Source organism: Vulpes vulpes, chromosome 6 (genome assembly GCF_048418805.1).
Source record: "Vulpes vulpes isolate BD-2025 chromosome 6, VulVul3, whole genome shotgun sequence".
Classification (NCBI taxonomy): domain Eukaryota; kingdom Metazoa; phylum Chordata; class Mammalia; order Carnivora; family Canidae; genus Vulpes; species Vulpes vulpes.
This window is the reverse complement of record NC_132785.1, coordinates 14,690,083-14,706,297: the sequence shown is the minus strand read 5'-3', so window position 1 is coordinate 14,706,297 and position 16,215 is coordinate 14,690,083.

The window sequence follows — 16,215 nt, the reverse complement described above, 5'->3', positions numbered from 1 at the left end:
CCCCCCCCCCCCCACCATGTACTCTCTCTATCTCTAAAATAAAATACATCTATAAAATTCAAAGGTGAGAAGTCAAATAATAAAACTTCATTAAAGTTATAAATACGTGATATTACTCATACTAGTTCGGTAGTAAGTACTGCCTACAGAAACAGAGGATTAAATATATGACCTTCCCTATTTATGTTAGACTTCAAGGTCAGATAACTTGAGGCCGTGTCTACCTTATTGCGAAGTACATCCTCAAAGACCAGCCTTGCCCCTCGGCATACATCTGGTTCTTACCAATATTTGTCCAGTGGATTAATCGACACATTCCTTGACCTGCTTTCTCTTTCCTCTCTCTCTCTCTCTTTTTTTTCTTTTTTAATTTTTATCTAACTTCCAGGAGCCCATTTTTAAAACAATCAAATACGCTGCTTCCTCAGTACCTTCTCTCTAAATTGATAGAGGTTGCTGGAAATCATTCCAAAAAAGTATCGTTTGGGTCACCACCAATTCTTGGTCTTTAACCTCCACTGGAAAACCTTTGCAATGTCACCCAGTGTACTTTGTTCCCACATAGGTTATTAGTATTCACTATTTTCTTTCCCACTAGCCCTTTAAATTCCCAATAGCCCTCATTCTCAAGAGATGACTTCTCCATCTTCTTCATAGGATAAGATAGACCTCAAATATGTGAGCTCCTCGGTATCTCAACCATCACCATAAATGCTTTTTTGGTTCTATAGCATGTAAATCCATTCTCTCATGTTATGATTCCGAAACAAAAGAAAACAAACAAACAAACAAAAAGCAAAGAAACACCACCCAGGCAATGTTACCCTATCCCATTTTTTCCCCTGCCCGTCTAATATTTTGTCATAGAAAAACTTCTCAAAATAATTGCTAAATCTATGTGATTCTTTTTTTTTTTTTTTTTGGATATGTGATTCATTTATTTCTCATTTACTCCCTGGCCTTTGAGAGTATTCTTCTTAGCCTTCCAGTGAAATTCCAGTCAAGGAGAATTTTTAAACTTTATTTTGACCTCTCAGATGTCTTTGACACCATTGATAGAGGACTTTTTGTCTTAAAACACTTTTCATCTTAGACTTCTGTGACTAAATACATTACTGCTTGTCTTCCAGCTCTCTTGATGTCTCACGTTAGTCCTTTATATGTGTCTCTTCCCTTACGTTTGTACTTGGCTTTCTCTTATCACTTGATGTACTTAGTGTAAGCATTTGTATCCAGTCATGTCTTCATCTACTTGTATGTTGGTCATCTCCAAGCTCACCTTGAACTACAGGCAAATATCCTTTGCCCCCAAACAGATTCATTCAGGTGTCTCACAAGCACCTTTTCCCAAAATGTTAAAAAAAACAAACTTATCTCTTCATTCTAAATCTGAATATCTTTGTCTCTGGCTATTTTCAATTGATACCAGTGCCCATATCAAAAATCAGGGGTAATCTTGTGTGTTTTTTATTTCCTTCATCCAGCCAAAAAGTCATCATGTTGAATCTACCTGCAAACTATTGCTTGAGTTATGATTCTGTCTTTTAATATCCTCACTATTGCTACCTTAATTTAAGCCCTCACCCTGTCTTGTTTGGATTCCTGTAACAGCCTCCTGGCTGGATAGCTTCCTTCTAGTTTTACTTTCCTCTAATCCATTATTTACACTGCTGCCAGAGTGAGCTTTCTAAAATGCAAATCTAATCATGTCTTTTTCTTGCTTCGAAATCTTATAATGACTCCCATAGCTTTCATGATAAAGTCCAAACTCCTTAGCATGGCATATCAAGTATTTTATGACCTAGCATCTGTTTCCTTCTCCACTTGTACTTCTTTTTATATTCTGTATTTCTGATATTGAGCAAAAAGCCCTTCACAAATAGAGTCCTGCCCACCTGGCCTTTGGGTGTATATGACTTGATATTTCCCAAACTTTCCATTTCTGAGGTGATGACTTTCACTCATCTTTCAGAACCCAATTCAGAAGATACCTCATACAGGAAGGCAAAGTGTCTTGATTCTAGTCTACTTTAGAATATTCACTCTCTGGCCTTTCATTATATAATACCTAGCATGGCATTAAATCACATTTTATTTCTGGGAATGTGTTTTCCTTACTTGAATATGTTATGGAGGATATATATATTGTGGTTTATGTTTCTCTTATATTCAGTGAATGTTTAGTGAAGAAATAGAAGAATGGAAAACTAAAGGTAGGCATGGTGGCTGTATTTACATATCTATCAGTGAGCCATAGGAGACATTTTATTTTATCTTATTTTATTTTATATATTTCATTTTAAAACATTTATTTATTAACAAGAGGCACACAGAGAGAGACAGAGACACAGGCAGAGAGAGAAGCAGGCTCCTTGCAGGGAGGGAGCCTGAGGTTGGACTTGATCCCAGGACCTCGGGATCACACCCTGAGCCAAAGGCAGATGCCCAACCACTGAGCCACCCAGGTGTCCCTGTAGGAGGCATTTTATATTCTAGCTCAGGCAGTTACTAGTTCTGGGACCTTAGTTACTCAATCTCTTGAAGCTCCAGTTATTTCATAGGGATAACCCATAGTTCTTACTACATAATGGAAGGTAAAATGAAGTAATTTAGAGAAGACACATATTTCACTGTTACAAAAATGCTATCTTATATTGTCCTCACTGTCAAGTGGTCATTTGGATGGATATGTTTGACCACAGAGAAGTAGATTAATGATTGGCATGTACAAAGAGACATATTTTTCCTGACATAAGGAAAAACTTAGTAAAATTGTCAAATGCCTTAGAATCAAATAACTGTCTTATGCAACTAATATGAATGTACAGGAAGGAAGGGTCGCAGCTTAGTATCACAGTGTATTAAGAATTAGACAAAGATTTTAGCTGACAGAATATTTAATGTGATTCAAAAAGTGAGATGACTACTAGAAAAGTAATCTGAATTATAACTTAAAGGGAATGTATATACAAAAAGCAATTGTGATTCACTTTACACCATGCTTGTTAAACTCTACCTAGAGTTTGCAATCAATTCTCATTGTTTAAATGAGAAGAAAAAAAAAAACACAAGGGTGGTGACAATTATAAAAATCAGTGAAATGAAGCATAATGAAGGGAAACTAAGAGAGTTCATTGTAGACAGAGGAAGTCTACAGGTGGATATTAAAGCTGTTTTCAAACTCTACAATGTGTATAATGTGTATGTAACCTTAGAGGATTGGGTTTCACTTCTGGCTTATTGATTTCTAAGCAATGTGAACCTGAAGAGGTATCCAAAATCTTTGAATATCTGTTTTCTCATTTGTAAAGAGGCAATATAATAACTCCCTCTAGAGTTATTGGGGAGATGAAATTGGATCATTTTATACAAAGTTATTAGCTTGGTGACTGACGTTTAAGGGGTGAATAAGGATAGAAATTATTTTTAACAAGAAGTTTAAGCTTTCTCTTGTTGAACTATAAAGTTGTAATTAAAAGAGAAGTACCAGCTTAACACAGGTACTATTTCCCAATTGCTAGAGAGGATGGCCAGTCTGAGTTTCTTGTTTTTGGATCTCAAAAATCACATCTTTAGGGAAGCCCTCTTTAAAATATTAGTTATTTGTACTTATTTTTCATAGCATATTAACTAAGTTACAGTTTTATATCTATAAGGTATGTTCTCCTGTGTAAGTATATTCCATAAGAGAAAGAATCAGTCCTACCTTATTTTGCTATTATATTCCCCGAATCTAAGACTTGAATGTTTAAAACAGGTTATATACTATTTCTTGAAGTAGTGAGCAAAGAGTGTATGAAGAAATTAATGTAGTCATATTCAAATAATATTTTTTGAATTAATGAATGAAGGTCAGTGTCAAAGCTATTGTAGAGAGGATTTAAAAATTTGAGAGTGGTTAGACAAATTACTTGCTCAATTCCTTCTAACATCAAGATTCAGTTAATCTTGAGTGAGCTCCTTTCCTTAGAAATTTCCAATAAGAGTTGTTGTATATCCATCAGAAATCATTTAGAAAAAATCCTTCACTACTTAAAAGGTTGGATTAAGTGCTCTTTAAGCTCCCTTCCAATGCTAAGATCCAGTGAGTTATTTCATGATTACATTTAGCCATGAATTGAAAAAAGGCTGTATGCAAAATGTAAGAATAACTACTATCAAGGAGTACACATGTTCACTCGTTTATATTAGGATCTAGAATAAGTGACCTGATTGTTTTTAGTTCTTACACACAATAATTATTGAAACAGCCTTTGCTTTGTGCAGCATGGTTTCTAAGTAAGTAAACCACCTAAGTAAGTTACCATTTCACAAATAATAAATTAAACCTACTAAAAAATTCACATAATGTCACAAGTGGGAAGTAGCTGAAGCTGTTTGCTTTCCCACTTAGAGTTACTTCATCTATTTTCTATCTTATCTAGAGAGTGGGTAATATTGCAGAACAAGCTTAGTATAGCTGTTGATTCAAACTCCTTAGCCACACTACAATTCTGCAATAATCCCATAAATAGATGATATTTGTTCCCAATGCCTTCAATCTCCACTGCCAAACTTCCGCCCTCATGCCTCAGGACAATGGTATTTCTAAAAAGATGACTTCATGCTATCAAGAAAGATCACACATGCTGATTCCTTAACTCCAGTGTACTGTATGTCTAGCCTCAAAATCTGTGTTGCTCCCAAGTTTAGTTTCCTACCCTAGGAACAAGTAGTTGAGGATAATTCCATTTAATATCTGGAGGGTATCAGATGTATGGATTCATAACCAAAAATTAAATTCTAGGCAAATCTGATGAGATTTGATCATGATTCTCTCTTCTGATACCGTCTTCCCCACAAAAGGCAAAATAAGCATGCTTGTATTTAAATATTGTGTGCTTTCTGGTTTTAAGTCAGAAAATTCATAAAAATTTTAACATGATTTTTTCCCATGCCAACAGGAAAATGTGAAACATAATAGAATACAATATCCCAGTTTCTTCCTGATTAGGATTCTCTGGAGTGTGTTGTGTGTGTGTGTGTGTGTGTGTGTGTGTGTATTTCATACTTTTGAAAATGACAATGATGCCTGTTAATTTCAGGATTTTTTTTTTTTGCAATGTATTACAACTTGGGGTTTGCTTTTAGGTTTCTCTCATGAGATGGCGAGGGGATTGGAGGAAGCATTTGACTGATATGTTTAATGTATAGCACCTGCATTTGCTTGTGTCGGATAACAACAGGAGCTTTCCTAAAGGTAGTTGGTAAATGTCCCGTATCGGGAAAGCTCCACCATAAGCATTTTGCAATTTAATTCCACATGCTACTCTATTCTGTATGTGCTTTATTACTCTCTCAAGGAGTTCAATACCAGACATGAATTCTCTGCAAAAGGCTAACCAGTAAGGAAAATAAAACTGACAAACAAAGGCACTGAAGCATTAAACAATCAGAAGAGTTTAGAGTCTTCTTTTAGTGTTATTTGTAAACGACTTCAATTTTTCCCTATCCAGCTTCCTCTGGCGTTTGTGTCTTTCTTATACAGTCATTGTCACAAAATTCTTGCTTATAATACTCTTTATACATCCAAGATGACTTTGACTGATACGAAAAAAAGAAAAAAAAGGAAACATGTCCTTTAATAGATTTTTGTTATAGTTACTACCAGGGAGGAGAAAATCACCAGAGATAGAATTAGACCACAATCAGTGTAGAATATAAATTTGTAGGTGACTTGGTACATAAAATATGTGATTCATATTTTATAATTCACTGCCTAATAATAAATGTCTTTTATTGTTATTAAAAGGGGGCATATTTAAATCATATTTCCTTCTGATCCATTTACCCACTTGACCACTCAGAAGGAGAATCAGAAGGCAGATTGCCACAGTACTTCTCTATTATGACCTGGAGGTGGCATAAGCAATTGACCCTCTTGAATGTAAGAGGCACAGCAGCACATTTTGTGAATTCTTTCTTTCTTGTATTATTGGTTCAGCGTTTCTCTGCAAAGTTCAATGAGGTTCATTAGCTTATCTGAAGAGAATGGGACCAGTACTTTTGAGACAGCTTCTCTCTGTGACTTTTCTAATTAAACTCCTTCCATCAGATGAAGAGCTGCCCTTTTTACTTGACAAACATTTGTTCTAATTTGGCCTTGCTTGATTTTTCAGTGCTTTTACGTCCCTCTCCCCCTCTCTATACCCACTAGCATCTGTTAGTCAGAAGATCGCTCTGGCTGACATTTACTCTGAATGTGCTTGCTTATTAAAATATTTCAATGTTAGACAAGCTTATCAGTTGAAAAATACAATATAGTTTCAGAGCACTCGTGCAACTCATCTTAAAGAAAGATTTTGTCGTACAGATGCATCTTCCTGTTTCTTATGAGATAAGACTGAAGCTACTCAGAGACATAGGGAGTCTATGGGAAGCGGAGACATACATGTTTTGTAGTACAAACTCAAACCTCTGCCCTAATTTGCCCTTAAGTGTAAGAATTAGATGTTGCATGGGTAAGCAAGGAGCCAACTGATGATTAAAAGGAATATAGCATAAAGCAGTAGGACTGGCCTTGTCTGAAAGTGATGGTCAGTTGTCAACGATAGCATCTGTCTCACTTCAGAAGGCAACTGTAGAAGTTGACAAGTTTAAAAACATTCAAATTCCAAGCATTTCTCGCAGGCTTTGAAAACGCTAGCAAAAGTTCCCAGATATCTGGCTGATGGGTGACTAATCCTTCAGGAAGACTCTTCTTCATAGACACGATGATATGTGAGGTTAAGTGCTCACTGGGAGCAAGTAAACAGTCCAGGCTTTGAATGTTCACCCAGGACTTGAGAAAGGCACGCTCTGTCAGTGACAAGCCTTGCTACATTCAGTTTATTCTCTATTTTCTTTAACAGTATCCAGTGCTATTAGCTTGCCAGCCATGTAGTCTGTAAGTAATAGGTTGCAATAGCAGCTGAAATTGACAAGTGCTTAGCCCAGAGCATGGATTGAATGTAATTCATAGGGTTCCCGAGTTAATTTCCAATACCTATTTCATCAAGGCAGACTGATAGATGGCTGCCAGCATCTTTTGGCCTTATCTGTAAATCCCTATGTCTTTTACGGCCATCATTTGGTTTTTTATACATTCCATCCCTTGCATTTGCTCATCTCCATTTCCATAACTTCAAATGGAGCTTCTCTCTAGGCACATCAGTCATTTAGGTTAGAGGCCCTTGCAGCTAAACGCAAGACCTTCAAATGTTATTGAAGTGTATTTTTCCATGTGGCCCTGTTTAAAGTGATGTTTCTTTAGGGACTTCAGGGTGAAATATGAAGTTATCTGGGAGAGTAAATCTGAGATGTTGGACAGATGGTGAAGCGTCAGTGCATCCACAGAAATGCATTTCATTTTTATACAGGGGACGCTCTCAATCAATTTTGGCTTGAGAAAACAGTTGCTTGTATTGCATCAGTGCCTTTTTTTTTTCTTTAACAGATCAATAGTGAAGCTTGCAATTTCCCAATAGATTTTAAATAAATTTGTTAATTAAATACATGTGGAAAAATGAATTTCAAAATGGAAACTTTCTTGAAAATTAAGACTTTATTGAAAATGGAACAAGGGTTACCACTAAAAGAGCAAATGGAATGACTGTTGGCAAGACATAAAACTCTCTTACTCTATAGGATGGAAAGTTTCATTTCTCACCTACAGGATGCTTTGGGAACATCTCTTTACTACAGTTCTTATTTAAACTTTGTAAAATAGCTTTTTTCCATTGACGGTCCAAACATCCATTTATACCACATACATTTAACAGCCTTCTAAATAACCCATCTCAACCCAGCTCAGTCCTTCTCTGTGGTCTTGAGTCCTACTTCAGCTGTCACTGCCCTGAGATCACTCTGGCTTCATCTAGCATTCAGAAAAAAAAAACAGTTAGAATATTGTATATTTTATCTATTGTGAAACCACTATTTGAAAAATTCCAAATGAGAATCTGACAGTATATTGATGTGTATCATCCATTCACGGGTGATGTCCCAGACTATGTCTTCTACACTATAGTTATGATTTACCATTTTACAGTGCTAAGTAGATTATGCTTAAACTAATTTCTTTGGTCCCTAATATGAAATTTAATCAGACTTGGAAAAACATACTAAAGAAAAGTAAACTAAATCATGTGAATTGCTCAAAGGTGCACTCATATCTTCAAAATTATAGACTTTCCAGAATTAGATGGGGATTGTCCCAAATTACTTTTTAAAATTTATTTATAGAATGAATGACTGGTTGTTCAGCGCTGCTGGAATTCCAGTGAAATGTGTCTACTAGGGGAAAAATTGTTTGAATGATGATACTGAGTGTAGAGAGGGGATACTTAATGATACAGATGCTAGAACAGGGATTGGCATTTTTTTTTCTGTATAAGGACAGATAGAACACGTTTTCAATTTTGTTGAGTTATATGGTCTCTGCTATAGGTACTCAAGTCTGCAGTTTATGGTGCAAAAACAGCAATCAAAAACAAACAAACAAACAAACAAACAAACAAGTGGGCATGGTGCCTTTCCAATAAAACTTTATAAAAACAAGTAGAGGAAGCTATGGTCTGAACATTTGTGTTCTTCCAAAATTTATATGTTGAAATTTGAATACCCAGTGTGATAGTATGAGAAGGTTGGGATATGCTTAGGTCATGAGGGTAGAGGCTCCATGTTGGGATTAATGTTCTTTTTTTTAAGATTTTATTTATTTTTTCATGAGAGACACACTGAGATAGGCAGAGACATAGGCAGAGAGAGGAGCAGACTCGGTGCGAGGAGCCTGATGAGGGACTGGATCCCAGGATCCCGGGATCATGACCTGAGCCAAAAGCAGATGCTCAACCACTGAGTCATCCAGGTGCCCCAGGGGATTAGTGTTCTTAAAAAAGAAATCCCACATTGCTCCCTAGCCCTGTGAGGACACAACATGAAGTAGATAGTTTGTAATCTGGAATAGGTCTTCACTAGACACCAGCATAACAAACATGCTGGTGCCATGATCTTGGACTTCCCTTCCCAGCTTCCAGAACTGTGAGAAATAAATTTCTGTTGTTTATAAACCACCCAGCCTGAAACAATGCTTGGCAGTATTTTATGACAGCATCCAAAACAGACTAACATCATGGATTTGTTACTCCTTCCCTACCCTCCTACTCTGGAGTACAATTTTAGAGTCATGTAGACCTGCAGTAGAATCCTAACTCTCCCATTTACTGATTGTGTGACTCAGGGGAGTTACTTAATCCTTCTACTTATCAGCTTCTTCCTCTGTAATGTGAGGGTAAGAATAACAACCAGTGGCAGGGGGTGAACAACTGGGTGGCTCAGTCAAAGCTTCCAACTCTTGATTTCAGCTCAGATCATGATCTCAGGCTTATGGGATCGAGCCCTGCTTCTCACTCTGTGCCAAGCATGGAGCCTGCTTAGGGTTCTCTCCCCCTATCTCTCCCTCTGCCCCTCTCCCTGCTTGTCCCTGCTCTTTCTCTCTCTCTAAAATAAATAAATAAAATCCTACAAATAAGAATAACATCAAGTATAAGGTTAAATGAAACAGTGTCTTAAAGTCTATAATATGTTGTTAGTGCTTAATAAATGTACATTATCAATGCTAGAAGACAGCGATGGCCATCTACTTCGGGTTCCAGAAAAGGAGGAATGGTTCAGAAGGACTCATGTGGAGGAGACCAAGTGGATTTGCCAAGCATGGTTCAGTGAGATAAAAGATATTCACAAAATTTAGCATCTTCGATTGAATGTTTTTAGAATTCTTTACTGAGACAAGAGTGGGACTCAAAATTGATGAGGAAAGAATACAGTAAATTTGACTCATTCAGAGTAATTGAGGTGGAACCCCTTCTGGATCATTGAAAAGTTTGAATTATATAATGCTTTTTATAGAAAGCAGTTTTGTTGTTTTCAAGTACATACAGTAATTGGCAAAACATTCAAGAAAGTATTGCCAAGTAGACTTCCTGCTGGCATGTTTAAGTGAAAAACTGAGACTCATTTAAAATTAGCATAGTATTATGTGTGTGTATGAAAATGGCCCAAATAAAGTTCTTGAAAACAGTTTGTTTGTTTGTCTGTTTGTTTGTTTTTTCAGGTGGGTTAGATATTTTCTTTAATTTATTATTTTGAACAAACAAAACCAGGCAGTTTTTAGCCATTGTACTTTCTCAATAAGATTCTTTTCTCTACATCCACACATTCAACTTTCTTTGACTTAAAGTAATGATTACACTGTGTCCTTGGACTACCAGCATTTCTCTGACCCTTCTCGTCTCATTGGCACCTGGAATTCCCTCCCTCACGTAATTCAAAATAGACTGGCATACCAAATTATTTGGAATGAAGAGCTAATTCAGTCTATAGTATGAGTGTTCTTAATAAAAATCACACATGCACATAAGGTATTATGTTAGGGATTTAACTGAGAGTATATGTAAAATATTACATGAATACTTACAAATAGCCATTCTTGTCACTGCTCTTTCCATGTTGTAATTTCTTTCTACGGGTATTCAATTTTAGATTGAATTATTCTAGGAGAAATGTCCCCTTCTTCTAGGTGAAATGACCAGATTAGATGCTATAATCTTTCCTTTAAAAGTCCTAAACAAATGGAAGCTTCTGTCCCATTTATCATTTATTCATTTAGTCAGTAAAATTTTGCTGAGTCACTCTTGTGCCACTATTTGGAGAGATACTGACAATACAAGGATGACTCTGCCATTTTATTCTCAGTGGGGTCTTTCCTTGGAGACATTGTAAGTCTCCAGGAGCCCTCTGTGGTTCCTGTAACTTGAAGCTTCGAATATTCTTAATAGCCTTTGTTTAATAGTCTCTACCTTATTTGTCTCTAGTTTGCTCACTATATACCATGAAAAATGAGACTCTAGTTTAACTAGTTCTTGTGTAAGGATGAAACAACCCTTCTGGTAGCCACTTACAACAGGAAGTAAGCCAGTTTCTTTCAAACTTTGACTCTATAATATTTGACTATTAATTTTCTCCTTAATAAACTTGCTTCTCAATTTATTCTTCTTGAGATCTTAGCAACTGGTTTCTTTTTTTGCCTCTGCATTTCAAAATATTCCAATTGTAATTTAAAAATCTAATTTTAGAGTATACTATGTTGCATCTCATTCTGTATTTCTCTCTTATGGTGGCCATATTTTACTTAATGTATGCCTGCTTAAGCAAGCAGTTTTTTGACCCAGCTTTGAGATGCTAACCCTGTATTCATGGTTATGAATTGCTATATCAACTTCATAAGGAGGCTCATTACTCGAATACATATTCATAGATTAATACAGCTGTTGGTCTAGAAATTGCCTTTCAGATAGTTATTTTAGAGGAAAACTTGTTCAGTTAGGATTTCAGGTTATGATGAATATGAATATCACCTCCGACTGACTTCACCAAGAAAGACAAAATTTGTTGCTTCATATGACTAAAAGTAGCCCGGTTGATATAGTGGCACATTATAAAATGGCAAACAATCAGGTATGAATGTCTACATTGGTCAAATGAAGTCTTCAGGACGGTTTTTCTGTCCCCTTCCCTGGCTTGGCTTTCCTCCCTAATTTGGTTGTATTTTCATGCTGCACATAGTAATGAAATGATTCCACAGGGTTCCATTTTATTCCCTCTTGGTTCAAGGGTGGAGGAAGAGAACAGGCACTTCCTCAAGATACCCTAACAAAAACCCTGGTTTAACAACAAATGGGCCTCATGTGGCCATTTTTAACTGATCTCTGTTGCTAAAGTAAAGGAATGAACTGACTGACCTAAGCCTAGGCTGCCTTCCATCCAGAACACGCAAATTGAGAACTGGAGATAGTTGTTGCAAATGGAGATTGTGGGCTCTTATTAGAAAAATGTATGGTATGTGAATGGATGCTGACCATTAGCTCCCAAACAGTAAATGTCCACTGACCCATCCACCCCAAAAATTAACGCTAAATTTAGCAATTATTTCATGTCCTAGTAGCCGAACATAATAACCAAGTCGCTTTAGCCAATCACCTAACCTCTCTAAACTTTTTCTCCCTATTTGAAATCTGATTAAAGACATTTGTGTGAGAACATTGTTTTAAGCAATAAATATAATAATGTGCATGAAAAAAGAATGTACCATATGTTTACATTTGTCATTAGTAGTACTAGAGGTGGTACTAGTTGTGCCAAAATGGTTGGAATAATTAATTTCCATAAATCAAGAGAAGACCAAAGTAGCAATGTTTCACTGGAAGTATAGATCAGAGGCAGAGCAGTACTGGGAAATTCAACATTTAAACTGATGGGAGGTTTAGGTCTGAAAGAATAGTTTTAGTTTGAAAGACATTGACACTTATGGAAAAAAGTATGAGGTAAAATCGGAATAAACTGATAAAAAAGGACACGGCAGGGTCATTTGTTATAACTTTTGGTAATTGCTTATTTTCAGAAGAACGTAAACAAAATTGTAAGAGGGAAAGTATTTTACTAGGCAGACTTCCTAATTTATCTTTTAAGACCTAATTCAAGTGTTTCTTCCTTTCTACAGCTTTCGGCCGTGTCTGTAGCAAGAACTTATTCTTTGCTCTATTTTTTCATATCTGGCTGTCTATCCATCTATCTATCATCTATCTATCATTAGGCGGTTTCAGTTACCATAATAGGATACCACATTTGGGGTGGCTTGAACAACAGAAATCTATTTTTTCTAAGTTCTGGAGGCTAGAAGTCCAAGATCAGGTGCTATCGGTGTTGGTTTCTGGTTAAGTCTCTCTCCCTGGCTTGCAAATAGCCGCCTAATTGCTGCGTCCTCACATGCCTTTCTTTACTCTGTGTATGAGGAAAGAGAGATCTTTGGTGTCTCTTCCTATTCTGTAAGGACACCAGCCCTATCACACTTGTGACCTCATTTAAGCTTAATTGCCTCTTGAAATACCCTTTCTCCATATGAAGTCACATTGGATTTAGGCTTCAGCATACAAATTTTGCACACCGGTGGGTGGGCTAATTCAGTACATGCCACTATTATCTCTTTTCTCATTGTAATACTTGAGTACATTGTAATTGATTACCTTTTTCTATTTATTTTCTTTGAGGGCACTAATCTTGTCTAATTCTCTTTATGCTTTTAACTTGTATTTCCTGGTTTGTTGTGGTGCTCAAAAAAAAAATTGTTGGTTTCTTGATTTAAATTGATAATAGGTAAGAGGCTAGCAACAGGAATTCTTTCACTTTTGCTTTCTTGGGAAAGAACCAATATTGGCCTCACTGCCACATCTGACCACTGTTCCCTGTTATAAGGTTCCTTCAGTATCTCATTCAATAAACTAGATGGATTATAATATTTCCCCTGGGAAATGACAAACTTTCTTCCATTAAAGTTTGAAAAATATTTAAAAATATGACCTGTAATTTAGTCTCTTTCTGGCATAATTCTTCACATTTTGTAGGAGGTAGGGAGGAGTGTGGTTGTAAATAAATATATACAATAAATGCATTTAATAAACTTATTTCAAATATCATAAACACACACACACACACACACACACACACACACACACGTTTCAACCTGACTAGAATTATTCAAACAAGAATTCCAAATTAAATGCATCAGCTTTAAATAAATGCAGTTAGGAAGCATCAAAGTAGTAAACACATTCTCATAATCTTTTAAGCAATTGGTAATTCGGAATTTATACATTCATCAAGTATACTACTAATTGCTTTTCACATTGTGGATTGCTTTTTTTGTTCAGAAGTACATTTACAGACCCTTTTTCCCCAATGCTGGAAATATTTTGAATTTTTTACAAGGAAGAAATGCAAGTACTTAAAAACCTATACTAATATTTGGTTTGTAACCTTGAGTTAAGTCACTGGATATTCTAACCTTTCAGACTTCTCATTTTGAAATGTTACGATAGTACTTGTAGCCAATTTTTAAATATACATATCAAGAATAATCTGGAGGTTAATCACATTAAAAATTCGCAATTACTTGGTGTTTCTTGGGGTTGGAGGCCATATAAATATAGCTGTCATTCTTTTCCTAGGACTTGACCAAATTTCTTTTAAAAGCAAAAGGTTTTCATCTTGTTTTCCTGAAACATGACCTATGTTAGCAGTCACGATGCTTTATAGCATTGATGCAGCTGCCTACTGAACCATTTAAAGCACCTTTCGATCTGGAAACTTTGATTACATTTTATGATCACTCTCCTAAGGTCAAGGAATTTGATTTGCATCCATCAGACAAGTAGAAAGAGGAAAGACTTTCTGAAGCATTAGCACCAGCTTACTTTAGGTGAATCCTTCCCAATATTTTCTTCATACACATTCAGCTTTTCAGAGTTACTTTGAATGTAGATATTTTGTGCTTTTAAGCTCCTATTTTTAGGACCTAAAAACACAAAATCATGAGCTTTGTAGAACCTGGAATGAAGGTGGAATTTCAATTTGTGGAATTTCAATTTATTAGGTGGTTTTAGGTTCCGGAGACCCATTGCCATTTTGAAAGGTTCCAGAAAGCAGAACTACTTATTTGATAAAAAACCAAGTAACCACACATCAGACAATCATTTTGTAAAGGGCAGGGAGCTTGGTGGAGCCAACATAATTCAGGCTGCAGATGCTGCACTAACTTTCTCCTGGGATTTGAACAATCAGCTCTGGAGCTGCCATTTCAGAAGCTGTCTACTAAGCCACATGTGGGAAAACTTCAAACAAATTAAGTCTTGGAAACATTTAACCCTAATGCTTGTCACCAACTTTATTAGACTTGTATAGAGAAATATTAGTTATCTGAGGACTACCACAGGCATAAAAAAAAAATGGAGTGCTGTAAAAGCTAGACTTTGCAACCTGACAAAGAAACCTACAAACGATAGGGAGAAGGCAGCTATTTGTTGCCCAGGACAATAGGAAAAGAGATACTCATTTGACTTGATGCAACTCTGTGTCACAATGTGCCAAGAGGAAAGAGTGTCAGAAAACCTAAATTCTATTGAATGGTTTATGTAGGTTCTTTGGAAGATCCCCTTAAGTTTCACTACAGAACTACTGAGATTTTTCTGTTTTGTCAGAATACCATTACCACCTCATGTGGCATCTAAAACATTTTTCAAAAGCAATTTCGTTTGCAGTATTTATGCTGCAGACTTCTGTATTTAATAAAGATGTCTCAGTAAATTTCAAGGCATTTCCCAACCCTTCATTTTTGTTGGCTTATTCTACAGTTAATTGGTAATCAATCTCTGTCAAGATTAGCAATTTGATCTATCTTAATGGAGTAACGAGTTCAGTTGGGAAGTGATAAAAACTCATTTCATTTTAATATGACCTACACTGCACGTATCGAATGGGTTAGCACAGACATTCTGTTTGTTTCTGTGTTATAGAAAAAGAGATGTCCAGATTTATCATAAACGTACCAATACCACAGTTACATATAAAAAGCACAGTAGATTGTGTCTGATTATGTATTAATTACAAATCATGGGTCAAATATTTTTTTAGTGCCTAGCACTATGCTATGATGTAGTAATTGTTTGGAATTTTAACAAATGAAAAAGGTTGTGTTTACTTGTCTTTAAATCACTAGTCATTCAGTTCAAAAGTCCCCATGGAGAAATAAATGAGTTAACTCTTTGAGATTGGTAACACAGCCAAAACAACTTGAGAGTCTGGTTGTGTATTTTAACTAGCTGCCATGGCACCGTGTGTAACCCCTGAGATGTCATTAAACATGTTTCCTTTCTCCATATTACAACTAAATTGATTTCATTACAGGAACCAGAGCTTCTTCGTTTAGCATGAGACAAAAGTGTTGAAGTAATGGTCAAAGGGATATAAACATAGCCCAAATGTTGGTGTAAAAATATAAGAAAGGAATGATAATTAAGAAAAGTTTGTCTCTGACCCAGCTGATCCAAATTCAGAGTAGTGGTAGGCAAAGGACATGAAGAAACACATTGGTATGAAATATTCATCCAGTACTATAGCAAACCCTATTGTGACATGTTGTTAGTTGAATTACCAGAGATTTAAAAAGCATAAATCTAATAAAACTAGCCTGTGGATGCCATGTATAATCTAATGACTTCTGTGTGTGTGTGTGTGTGTGTGTGTGTGCTTCAGAGCCAAGAATAACTATATCCAGTGATTTATGTAGTGCCAGAGTTTATGGTT